Here is a 13,955-nt window from a genome sequence, read left to right as displayed (position 1 = left end):
ATATTGGTTGGAACTAAGGCAGATGGTTTACGTTTTAATGGCCACTGATCAGATTTATAGGATTGTCCAGTAGGAGTGATTTTTATGACTACCATCCATGCTAGGGCCTTGCATATGGGCCGACATGATTTGCACGTTACTCGGCCATATATCCTTTAGAGGGGATGTCTCTACCATATTACATTTCTTCTAGCTCCACTGTGTTATCTTCCAGGACATTGATGGGGTGGGTTTGTTCATCTCTTTGACTGGTGTCTTCCAAAGCCAATGTGTTAACCTTAACTATTGATTTGATGATCTTGATTGTAGATTATGATGGTAGTAGGTTGTATGCACATATGTTATTAATGCTATGACTAGTATGTGGGTATCTTAATTGTATTGGTATGTGGGTATATCTTGAATTGTGTGTGTTTTAAAAGGAGAGATTCTCTTGTTATCTTTGGGAATTTGAAATTGGACGCAACAATCATTAGTCAAGGGAGAGTCGTGCTCCATGGACTTAGTATCCTGTTCTTTCATGACCACCTAACATGTTCTAAGTACATTATCATGGAATCGTCCTGTGTGAGCGAATTGATGATAGCTAGTATGGAAGGTCTCCACCATTGGGTTCGACCACAAGCAGAGGTGTACATGAGTCGAACCGAGTCGAGCTTTGTCCCCAGCTCGAACTCAGATCAGCTCTGCTTGGTTCGGTCAGCAGCTCGGGCCAATTCGAGTCAAGATCGAGCCTTTGCGGCATTTTCTCAAACACATGGAGTGCACTTTCAATTTCTCACAAAATGTAAAGCAGCACCATTGGTTTGCAGGTATTTCATCAAACACTTGGCAATATGAAAATCAAGATACAAGGGTATTTGTTTCATATCCATACCTTCCACACCACCAGCCGACACTTTCTTGAGTCATTTCATCAAACACTTGCTGAGCAACATCAATATCAAAATAGCCAAGTCACCGAACTGGTTCGATTCGAGTTGGTGTTCGAAACGAGTCGAGTCGAACTCGGGTAAGCTCGAACTTGGCATGAAATTTTTTCAAGTTAAAAAAATCAGCTCGACTTGGCCCGAACTTAGTTTCGAACCGAGTCGAATTGAGCTTTTTCGAGTTGAGTAGAGTGAGCTAATCGAGCTTTATGCTTTATCTTATGTAGGAGTATAAGTGTGCCATGAGAATAGGCTCCTGACATTGGACTGGAAGACATTAGATAAAGTCCTACGTAGGGAATCGACTGTTTATTTTGATGATTGGACCTTTGATCGAAGCCATCATTTCTATATGGCATTGATCAGATGGAAAATTTCCGGTAATGGTGAGACATTTCATAGCAGCCACTGGAAAGTGAGCAGAGAATGGTCTCGAACGATGGTTTAACCAGCCATGTGTCTAAAAGCATGGGTACACTAAGAGTGTCAAAGTGCTCGGGGTCTACAAAAGGTGGCCCATCGACTTTGGCAACTTCTATAGGGTTGGGAAACTTGAGAGATGAAAAGTGATCAGGACCGTTGATCTCATGGGCCGTGATATGGATGGACAATCCCCTGTTAAGCCTATCAATATGTGGCAGCGAGTCAAATCTCGTGGCCTAATAAAGGGGTGGTGAACTCAAAATGGGGCAGTGGTATGCAGTTAATGGCCAAATCTCACAACAATTGGATGGCCCTGGGTTGTCTAACCAATGCAATTTTTATGGCCCATTGCCAATCCATGTGGTGGCCCACCAAATCAACGCTCCAGTTGCCAAAAATACTTGTCACCATACCAGCGGTTTCTAGAGAAATTTGGGACTCCAACGACTACCTTGATACTGACTTCACTCCAGTCCAAGACCCCACCGTGGGATGCACACAAAAGTCATGGAAGATCATTGCTCCGATGCTTTGGGCGAAACCAATTCAATGCAGTTATGTGTTAATCATGGGGCATTTTCCAATTGCTTGTTAAACATGGTCTATGTTTGTTTGAGAAGCACTTGCAAGTGGGCCTCATTCTTCTGGCCATTCCTGTACAAGAATGAATGGATGTGATTCGTCCTAGGCCATCAAATGCCTATGCTACATGTGCATGTGAGATTGGGTGGTAGTGTGCACTTGAGCAAATAGCAAATAGCATTGTCAAGTGAGACCTCCCATGCATCTCCATGGCCCATCTGATAGCCGGACTTAACTGGTTGCTGGGCCAGGGAAAACTGCGGTGGGAATGACTAGATGAACAACCACCTAAATAACACGCACATGTGCCACATTGGCAAACGTGGGGAGATAATCAGTTGTAGGAACCAAAATTCTCTTCTTAAAAATTTCAATCTAGTTCTATGAAAAATGTTTAAGTATCCAAGATCCCATTTTTCTACATTTGGTAATAAAGTCAAAAAATAAAAAATGTATCTTTGAAAATGGGGAATAATTTGTTACTCCGGCTGAGTATGACATTTGATATGCAGGCATTTAGAAATGGTAAACATGGCATAAATCAACTCAAATTGAACTAGCTACATCGCGGCACCCACTGTCGCTGAGACCGTACCAAAATCAGTTTGGTTGAACCATCTTGATTTTGGTAGCGCCCACAATCGGCCTCCACAGATAGATAGTTTTCATTTGTAACCATCCCTGTTTTAATGCAAGCAAAGTGGGGTCAGCTTGGGTTGTCTGCTTCCAATTGTGTCAGCATGAGTTGCCTAAGTCATGTTATAGGGAGTATAACATAATATGAATGGTGGCATGTGAGCCATTTATGGCACATCGACATTGACATATGTTGTCACATGATTGATGGTGGCACGTGTGTACATGTGAGGCGCTTAAACTTAGATAATCATGTATACGAGGCATTTAACACGTTTCAAATATGTGCATGTAACATCTTATTCCTTGCATGCCTCGTATTATAGGCAAATTATCTTTCTTATTAATTCTTGTTTTTGCAAAGAGAATAGGGAAGGGTGTGAAATAATAAGAAGAAGATCACCATCTTTCTCAAGTATGCAAAACCTTGAATCTAAAAGGTACTTCTTGAATCTAACATGATTGAAAAAAAATCAGAAAATTCAAAATTATACTAAGACATACCGTAAGGCTTCTTGATTATATCACCTTATAAAGAAAAAAACAAACCCTAATTCATTTAAAAGTTATCCAAAATAAAAACTCTTCAATATTATAATTTCCTAATTTGTTTAGAAGTTACATAAATTAGAAATTCTTTTAAAGCCTAATTTGTCAAAAATAAAACATCCAAATAAACTTTATTGAAGCATTCCTAGCATTATTACAAGTAACTTCCAAAAAGTAAAAATTCCAAAATTATAAAAATAAGGAGATATAAAGAAAATAATAACTTTTTTAAAATCACAATTTTGAACCGAAAGTGTGTGTTTTCCTATGAAACGAAGGAACCATTGTTACATAAATATCGATAGGTTGCGTGTTTGCTGACGACGCTTCGATCAAAAGTTACAGCTATTTTACTGTAAAACTTTGAATAATAAATTTTTCACATCCAGAAATTGGACATGCTTGGGACCCAGTTATATCATGTCATATATAAGACTGAGTTCGGTTCTGATGAATTACTTCCGCTTTTGTTTGGGTGCCTTTTCATCCAGTTGTGCTAATAATGCATCTTTACTAGACATGCCTGAGACCCAGTTACATCATACCCTATGTAAGATTGGGTCTGGTTCTAACCGATTACTTTCGTTTTCGTTTGGGCTTCTTTTAGTCCAGATATACTAAGAATGCATCTTTGACACATCTTACATCAGTTCTCTTCACTTGGAAAAAACTTGTCTTCGAGTTATTCAACGGACTTAGTCATGATACTCATAAAGGTATGCTACATTGAAAGTTCGTGAGATCTCCATATCCTCAGGAAGATCAATAATAAATGTGCTATCATCGATTTTCCTAAGCATCGGAACAAAACCTATTTTCATATTCCTCATCTTGTTATATGTCCTAGTCAGAAATCTTTTATTGTGCAAGTGGACCAGCATATTATCACCTACTTCAAAAACCTTGTGGCACCAATGTTTATTAGCTTATTCCTTACACTTGGCATTAGATTCCTATAACTTATTTTAGATATTGGCATACACTATTGCGATCCAGTTCGCCGTGTTTTCCACAACAACACTCATACCTCGTAACTTAAGCAACGAAACTAAGTCGAGTGTATGCTTGGGAACTTGGCAATACATAAACTCAAATGGGAACTTGGCAGTGGACCGATTATGCATGTTATTGAAGGCAAGCTCTGCATACGTAAGAGCAATATTCAACTACTTGGGCTTATCACTAAAGATATAATGTATGATGTTCCTGAGTGTGCAATTCATTACTTCTTTCTATCCATCCCTGTAAGAGTGGTAAGTGCTACCAAACCATAAGGTGATGTCAAATCGCCGCTATAAAGTCCTCCAAAAGTGATTGAGGAACTTGGTATCATGATATGAAGTAATAGTCTTTGAGATGCCGTGTGGTCGCACGACCTCTTTGATGAACAGATTAGCAACACGTGTCACATTTAAAGTCTTCTTACACTAGATGAATGGACTATCTTGGAGAACCTGTCAACCACCTCAAATATTGAATCCGTACCTCGCTGGATCCGTGGAAGACCTGGCACGAAGTTTATGGATAAGTCATCCCAATAGTCATCAGGTACAAGTGAAGGGGTGTAAAGGCTTGTGTTCTGTGACCACCCCTTAGATGTTTAACATGTATGAAACCTCTGCACTACTTTCCCTACATTCATCTTCCACTGTGGCTAGAAATACTGCTCCTCCAAAAGGACTATAATCTTATCTCATCCTGAGTGACCGCCAAGGCCACCGCCATATAACTCATGAATGATGTGCTCTCGCTGTGAACTCCGTGGAATGCATAATTGGTTTTCCTTGATGAGAAAACCATTCTCGATTATGCAAGTCACTCAATTGACCCGCCTAGCATCTGGCCTATGTGTCCTTGAAGTGTTGTCATATGCATATAATTCTGAGGCACTCGAACCCCACAACCTTATTACGCATGGTAACTAGTAAGGTCACTCATCTACTAAGTGCATCGACAACCTTCTTCTTTTGTCCTACTTTATACTTCAACACAAACATGAATTTCTACAAGAAAGAAATTCATCTGGCATGCACACAATTGACATTAGCTTGACTATTAATATATTTGAATGCATGATGGTTCGTATAAAGGATAAACTCTCTTTGTATCAGATAATGTCTCCAATGGCCTAAGGCCTAGACGACTGCATATAACTCCGACTTGTATATTGACCATTTCTTATGAGTCTCACTTAACTTCTCATTGTAGAATATTACAGTATGCCCTTTTGAAATAACACGCTTCTACTACTCATATAAGAAGCATCACACTTTACTTCAATGGTAAACAATTGCTCCTTAATCTCTATATAGCTTCGGGCTGCCTCCTCGCCCACTGAAACTTTCATTTATTCATGCAATCAGTAATAGGGATCACGATGGTACCAAAGTTCCTTACGAACTAATGATAAAAAGTCGCCAACTCGTGAAAACTTCGCACCTCAATATTTTTCAAAACCAAGCACTCCCTGATGGCTTTCACCTTCTCTTCATCTACATGAATCCCCATGAACATCATCACAAAATCCATAAATAAGAGGTTATCTGTAAGAAAATTACACTTCTTTAGATTGAGGTACAATTCATTTTTCGTAAGAATCTAAAGCACCTACTTAAGATGCTCCACATGATTTGTCTCACCCTAGCTATAAATTAGAATATCATCGAAATACACTACTACGAATCATCCAATAAACGATTTTAGAACTTGGTTCATCAACCTCATAATTGTAACAGGCACATTCAAAAGTTTAAATGGCATAACCAACCACTCATATAAACCCTCTTAGGTCTTAAATATCATTTTTCACTCATTGCCCTATCGAATACGGATATAGTGAAAACCACTCTTTAGATCCAATTTAAAAAATATCTTCACATCTTCCAGCATGTCTAACATATCTTCCAGTCGTGGTATAAGAAAATAATACTTCACAATTATTTTATTTATAACCTAACTGTCAATATACATGCACCAACTCTCATCCTTCTTGGGCGTTAATAGGGCAATAACAACACATGAACTTATACTTTTCCTCGCTAGATTCTTACATATCAGTTCCTCCACTTGCCCTTGTAAGATCTCCCACACTTTCAAGCTTATTCGATAATGAAGGCAATTAGACAAACTTACCCTATCAGAAGAGGTTAATATGGTGTTATATATACGGTATGAGGGGCAACCTAATGGAAAGTTCATCGAGCATTATCACCTTAAATTCCTATAATGTCGATTTCAACTTCTCTATAATGTTTGTGGTCTCTACTTCTTCCCACTTTATGACCAATGCATATATCTCTCCTCTCTCTTTGATTTTTTTTCACGAAATTCTATATGGTTAGGAGAGTCTGCCCTTCTGCTTTATGTGACACGCCAAAAATTAGCACCCGAGTATGAAGACTTTGATCCTGACTTTCCGAGTGTAAACCTAGCAATAATGCACGTGGGTGAGTTTCCCCATGCCTACGTAGTTCGGTTAACATTCACGCATGATCAATAATCAGAGTAACTTTAAATCAATGACATTAAAAGTTAAGTGGAGATATATAATTAAACCTAGAAATATATGGCTAATATTCAAAATATACAATTCTAAAAGTGGTGTTCGCCCAAATGAGGACTATAGAAGTCACAATAAATATCCATAAATACTAAACCATGGAGTCCACTAAGCTAGGAACTCCAATATATCATGTCTATAACGAATAAAGTGTAGAGTATTCTGTTTTACCTAACGCCCAAAAAATATCAGCAACGAAGTGAGTCGATCTATGCCTCCACATTTGAGACCTCGATGGTACCTGCATCAATAATATCGTCTGGTTAATGTTTTAAAATATCGTCTTAGGTGGGAATGAGTTATCGACTTAATATTACTATTATCCGAAGTTTCACATGTTATCAACCACTTTCAGGCATACGCAATAACAACATTACAAAACATACGAACCCTAAGAATAGTTCTTTAAATGCATGGATGACATGAAATGCATATACATAGCTTGGGAATACAACAATCGTAAACTTTCCATATCAATGTTATTAGCAGTGAGGACGTCAACATATGCGCAATGGTTGGCCCACAACCCAACCTAACAATGTGATGGTATGCATGATTAGCTAGGTAAGTTATTATTTTCATTTCACACAGCATGTTGGCGAAGCTATGATACCGTTAACGTAACACATGTCTCTACTTGGATCACATGTCTCATTGTGACACTAGGCGACTCATCGCCAGTGTCCCTTGATCCATATTTGGGTTCATCACCTAGTAGTCTATATAACCCAATTAGATTGATGTAAGGCTCGTCGCCTACGGAGAATTACAACTAGGGTGAAGGTCGTCACCTAAGCCCCAAATGTGGTGAAGGCACACCATCTAATCCATTACCAACATGGTAGCTAGGTGGTCACTACGGGGAAGCTTATCACCCAATGTTTTACCGATGTGGTAAGCACGTCACCCTAATGTAGGTCGATAGTTTGGACATGTATCTCATACCACCATGACCAGCCCTCAAGACTTGTTGAATCGTAACACACTAATGGTTATGAGTGAACCTCATTCATTGGTAACAGGGTATCATAGATTTTTTAATGTGTCATACATTTACCAAATATAAAGGCGATCGAGCCAGGTATTAGACTGATCTAATTGACCAAGGGAAGATTGTAGACAAACCGACATTTGGCACAAAGCATCCCATATACTTTTGACTATTGTTGATCGCCCATGTTCCACTTAGGTTGGCCACATTAGTCGGGAATGACCAATTACGGCGGCCATCCATTGCTTCATCAATTGGCAAGGCTCGATCTCTCTCTATGATAGTTTAATTTAGAAAATGAACTTAAACAATGATATAGAAATATGCTAACATTAACAAGTATATCAAGCTTAAATCCATACAAAGCAATATGTTCCAGGGTACATCAATTAGAATCCGCAAATACCATCGTCATACCAAAACACAAGTGTATGAAACATGCCTAAAACAAGGTATACACTAAACACAACTTGGCATCAACAATCATAATCATTAGCTGTAACAAAATTAGACTAAGTGAAAGATACCTCGTTTCAATACTGAGGTCTTGGTATCGATCCCTAGTGGGGGTGGCTAACAGTGAAGTGTGAACTGATAGTGGGGTATACTAACAAGATAATAAAAAAAAATAGCTGTAACAAAACTCCAATGGGATAAATATTTTATTGAGTAAGTATTTCATCATACATGTTAACTATTAATATTATCAATATCAGGGTTACTACGATAAAGCATTAAATGCATAGTTAGTATTTTACTTATCGACAAGACATCATAGTCTATCACCATCAAGGGTTGATAAAAGGAAACGTAGAAGAATAGTCTTTACCTTAATAGGGTTTCACGCGACCTAATCGCGCTTAAAGTTAGGGTTTTTTAAAAAATCACCAAAGCCTAAATCAATTAGAATGAAAACATATAAGATTCATAAAATTTAACCGTAGGTGGTTAAATTGGAAGATATGATGTGTTTCTTACCTCCTATCACAAGTGTAGGTGGATCCGACAGAGGAAGACAATAGCTAAGGTTTGATTGAAGAAAACTTGGTGAAAATAAGCACAAAGAACCTTCCTCTCACTCACTCTCATTCTCTTCCTCTTTATCTCTTCATCTCTTTCTCTTTTTTCTCTCATTTGTTAGGGCAAATTCGTATGGGGAGAGGGAGAGTGAAATAAATGGGTATTTATAGTACAAGGTGTGGTGCAAATGGACATAAAGCCTACGTACTTAATATTATAACCCTATGGGAGATTGTATCTTACTATTAGGGCCCACCAAGAGACGTACAAGTTGATCTATGACATATGTTAGTTGTCGCTAGTGATGATTTACGTATGGATACGATCATCCCGTCATTTGGATGCGCCGATCGATGGATATGATTAAAAATTAATTTGATGGTTACCGATCATCGATCGAGGTCGCGGCTATACGAATATATGTAAGATATTAATTTAGGTTGATGCCCTAAATTTGGTCATGATCTATTGGTACAAAGGCTAATTTAAGTTCCTGACAAATCTTAAGGGTATTCACACATCTCATGTACTCGCCTTATGAGCTCAAGTTGAACGATTCGAGATGTGATTTATGAGGTTTATTTTGTGATGTACATCAAGCCCGCTAAGACGAACGTGTTTCTATAGTTTCATGTTTAGCGGCCCACTAACGAGTGGTGTAAAACTTGTTTGGTTAATTTGGATATTTATGAAAATAAACAGTTAACGAAATTTATCGTGTGTGATTATCTAGCCCTGGATGACCTATGTTTGTGATATGATCCATTCAAAATAAGTGAAAATTGTAATTCGTAGAGGTGGGCATCAGTCCGGATCAGATCGGATTGGGTCAAACTCGATCCGATCTAAAATCTCAATGGCTTGACCCGAACTCAATCCCATCCGAGACCGAGTCCGGGTCACCTGAGTCGAACCCATCCAAAATGTGCATTGCCCGGTCCGATTTGAGTTCGACTCCGTCAGAAAAACCGAGTTGGATCAGATTGGGCATGGTTCGGTCCAGATATATATATATATATATATATATATATATATATATATATATATATATATATATATATATATATTGAAAAATTCAAAAAAAAAAAACAACAACGAGCCAAACAGACCCCTAAACAATCAATTTGAAGGAAATCTAGCTCTAATTACAATACTCATTCAGACAAGCATGCATCTTTGTTGCTTAAATACAGGAGTAGAAAGACATAAATCTCTGCATTTTAAGAGTGGCGGACATGATAAAAGCTTGAAACTTACCTGAAATGACGAAGATTCACGACATGTCAGCTTAAGCAAATTTACACATGAAGAGGAAAAAAAAATTAAGAAAACATTAAAATCTCATCTTTTATTTCTTCCATTCTACAATATGTTTTCTTACAAAACCAACATAAAATGCATCATTCTCAGAGTAATATTCACAAGAAAATGGACAAAAATAGAAGAAATAGGTTACCTTTTGGGGTGAAAATCAAGAAGAAGCAACCCAACTTCATAAAACCCAGATTTCAAAAATCAAGATTGAAAAGGAAAATAACCAATTTCCCCTTCTTTTGCAATTTCACAGAAAAGTTAGAAAATAAAAAAAACAAGGGCCTATTTTCTAAGAAAATACAAAAAAAATCTAGTATTTTTCCACTTGAAATATTAACAACAAAAGAATCATCTTGCGTTCGGGTAGAGAGGCCGGGTAGCATCCAGCGGGTAGGGATTTGGAGATTTAGGGTTTTGGCGCTCGTTCGGGTGTAAAAAGGTTAGGATAAAATATATACCTTAGGGGTAAAAATACTAGACCTGGTCCGGATCGGATCCAATCGGATCGGATTCTGGTTCGGATCGGTTCGGATAGGTATGGATCCGAACTTGATCCGAAAAGCTTTCGGATTTGGACTGCCTTACTCGATCCGCACTGATACAGGCCGTCGGATCAGTTCAGATTGGATCGGATTTGGTCAGATCGGGTCAGGATTGCCTAGCTCTAGTAATTCGGTACTAATTACCTTAATTCATTGATTTTTATAGTAAATAGCTACTTTGTCAATTTAATTTTTTTTGTACATAAAGTAATCATGATCTAACCCCTTAGTTAAGTAGATTTTAGGTATATTGTAGTTAATTACAACATTCTGATTTATCGATAGTGGGTCACTTAGATATTGGTCTTTAACTAATAGATCACATGGTTAGACAAAATATTTAAGTGACCGGACGTGTTCGTTAGTTTCTTATGAGTAATTAATCAAACTCATATAGTTCTCTGACAATAACGCTTGCGTATATGCTAATTTCAAGTACGAAAAAAACTCAAAATGTTACAATTTAGAAGTCTTAGGTTGATTCTCCATTCATATAGGGTGAGGATAATCTTTTTATCATCTTTGGCAAAAACAAATATATTATCCTGGCCTTTACATATAACATTAACATCATACTATCATAGTTGACTTAATAACATGTGACAAGCTTCTATATCAACTACGTCATATGTCACTTCATCCTTATAATATTTACCAATGAAGAAGGGAATATGACATCATTCAATTACCTTTATTTTATTGACTTTCTTGATTCATCCAATCGTGAATGAAGATGGGTGCTTCTCCGTCATTAGTTGCATATTTTCCACCATAGTCTTCAACGTGATATTCTTACTACTCCTGCAATCTATGATCATATCATAGATTTTTTGTTCACTGTGTGCTTTGTTCGAAAACTATTGTGTTGTTATGGATCTACTTCCTTTTTCAGCTTGCACAAGAGCTTCCTCATGATCAGAGACTCATCGTGATCTTCGTAGGTCCATTCGCCTTCTTCTCCATCATCCTTAATGTGTTTAGTGTCATTGACTTCCAGATCGTCATCTCCATCTTCTGCTCCCCCATCATTAATGGCCATGTTAACCATCTGCATCTGAGGACACATTGAATCGGTGATCAGGTTGGTCACATTAGTAGCACTTGTCCGGTTGAGGCAGTGCGTAGGGATTAAAGTTTCTACTTAGACCAGTAGCAACAGTTACTACCATATGAGATATAACTTGGCCACTCCTTGAATCTTGGCTCTCGGTTGAAGGAGGGCGGGAACACTCTCCACAAGATCCTTCTCTCGAGATTGTGCCACATCTTGCGAAGGTTCGAAAGTAATTACCTTATTTGAAGCATATTTTCGTACATTAGGAAGCTCCAGTTGCATCTCCGCTCAAGTGGCCAATTTGACCGCTTCGTTCATCATCCATATGGGCTACATTTGAATATGATCTTGGATTGTTGTACGTAAACCACTGATAAATCTAGTGACTTATTGCAACTCGATCTCAACCGGATCATTTATCGCGAACATGTAATAGAATTTCTTGCGTAATCCCTCACGAATCAGCTCCTATGTCGACGATTCTAGTATTGTCGGAACAATACTTAGTCATAAACGCTCGACATGAATTATGTCTTCATCAACTGCTTCATTCATTAGCATGTACTGATTGACACTTCACCTGCTTGGTTTAATTCGTGAAAGTCGGAGTTGTTCTTACCAAGTCGAGGCTCCACTCTTTAACTTGTAAGCCACAAGCTTGACCCTTTTCTCATCAAGGATCTTCATATATTTGAAGAATCATTTAACTTTAAGAAGCCAATCGAGAAAGTCCTCGATGTAAAGTTGGTAATTGAAGCTAAAAAGATCAACCTTCATTTTGAAGTCTCTATCTCGATCCGGCCTTATGCCTTTTCGTTCTCCTTGCTGGAGAACCATACCATCAATCTCATCATCGAAAGATCCACCATTATTGGGTGGTGGTCTGCAAATATTCATTGGTATCACCCCACGAACATGATGACCACGAGCCCCAACACCAACCTCACGCCATTCATTATCATGACATGAGTCTGTCCTAAGACCCCCATCAAACGATCGATTGCTGCCTATAGTCCTTGCAAGGCTTGTAAATTCTCCCACTGAAAAGCTTCAAACGTCGTTACTGTCATAGGATCGTTCCCTAGAGGAGCGTCCATGAGATTGTTCTCCGCACCATCGGTAGATGTCATCGAATCGTGAAAAAGCCTCACTCTGATACCAACTAACACAAGAAAGTGCGTGAAATAATGAGAAGATGATCACCATATTCCTTAAGTAAACAAAACCTTAAATCTATAAGGTAGTTCTTAAATCTATAAGATTTAAAAAAATTAAAATTGTTTTAAGAAATATCCTAAGACTTTCTAATTACATCACATCACTTATAATTTTAAAAAAAGAAAAGAAGCAAACCCTAACTCATTTATAAGTTACCGGAAATCAAAACTCTTTAATTCATTTAGAAGTTACCTGAAATAGAAACGTTAACATAAACCTTGCTAAAGCATTCCTAGCATTATTACAGGCAATTTTTAAAAAGACGGAAATTATAAAACTCTAAAAACAAGTAGATATAACGAAAATAAAAATTACTAAAAATAGTAAATTTTCTTACCATCTCAAATTTAAACTGAAAGCGTACATTTTCATTCGAAATGGAGGTAGGCGAGCGAGTAAGTTGATCCTAAAACCATTGTTAAATAAAACTCGATAGGTTGGGCATTTGGTGACAATGCTTAGATAAAAAGCTACAGTTCTATTATAATCAAAACTTTGAATGACAATTTTTCTATATTAATTCAGAATAAATTTTTTCGTAGGGAAGATGCTTGGATCTCAATTACGTCATGCCTACATAGAAGTAGGTGTGGTTCTAACAACTTACTTTCTTTTGTATGTCAAACAGTGATAGGAATGCATGAGTGGCATGTCCTACTTCAGTTGTATTGAATACAATGTTCTTATTTTTCTTATATTCTATGCATAAATGAGTTTGCAAAACGAGAGATAAGTTATCTCCACCAAAACAATTTTGCTTGAATCCATTAATTTTGCTTGGATACATTCTAACTGATGAAAAAATCTTAATTTTTAGGTCATGATACATTTCAATTGGGCATATGCTTTGGACACTTGGTTAAAATTACTTGCATGCCAATTATAATTTCTAAATAACCTCTGGAGTGCCTGCGTATCATCGGTCCCACTCGGCCAGAGTATCAATGTTTTCCTCCCGTGAAAAGTTGTAACAAAAGGAACCAATGATGACATATTTCCTGCCTAGCTCCTACGAAATAGAGGGTTAGGATCGAAAGACACCCAAACTCAAGTGTATACCACATCTACTCTCTTCCCCTACCCATAAAAACTTTCAAAGTACTGCATTGGCTGGACCTGGGAAAGGCATCCAGTTACC

At 37.7% G+C, this 13,955-nt stretch overlaps 1 long non-coding RNA gene across 1 annotated transcript; it reads left to right on the top strand.

The window, feature by feature from the left end:
• The first annotated feature begins 40 nt into the window (after positions 1-40).
• Positions 41-480, top strand: LOC131240352 (uncharacterized). Its single transcript, XR_009168718.1, has 2 exons — positions 41-271; positions 310-480. It is a non-coding gene; the product is annotated as an uncharacterized LOC131240352 (long non-coding RNA).
• Positions 481-13,955: the final 13,475 nt, after the last annotated feature.

The sequence above is a fragment of the Magnolia sinica genome, chromosome 3 (genome assembly GCF_029962835.1).
Source record: "Magnolia sinica isolate HGM2019 chromosome 3, MsV1, whole genome shotgun sequence".
Taxonomy (NCBI): Eukaryota; Viridiplantae; Streptophyta; class Magnoliopsida; order Magnoliales; family Magnoliaceae; genus Magnolia; species Magnolia sinica.
The sequence above is the reverse complement of the archived record's forward strand: the minus strand, read 5'-3'. Positions and strand labels throughout refer to the sequence as shown.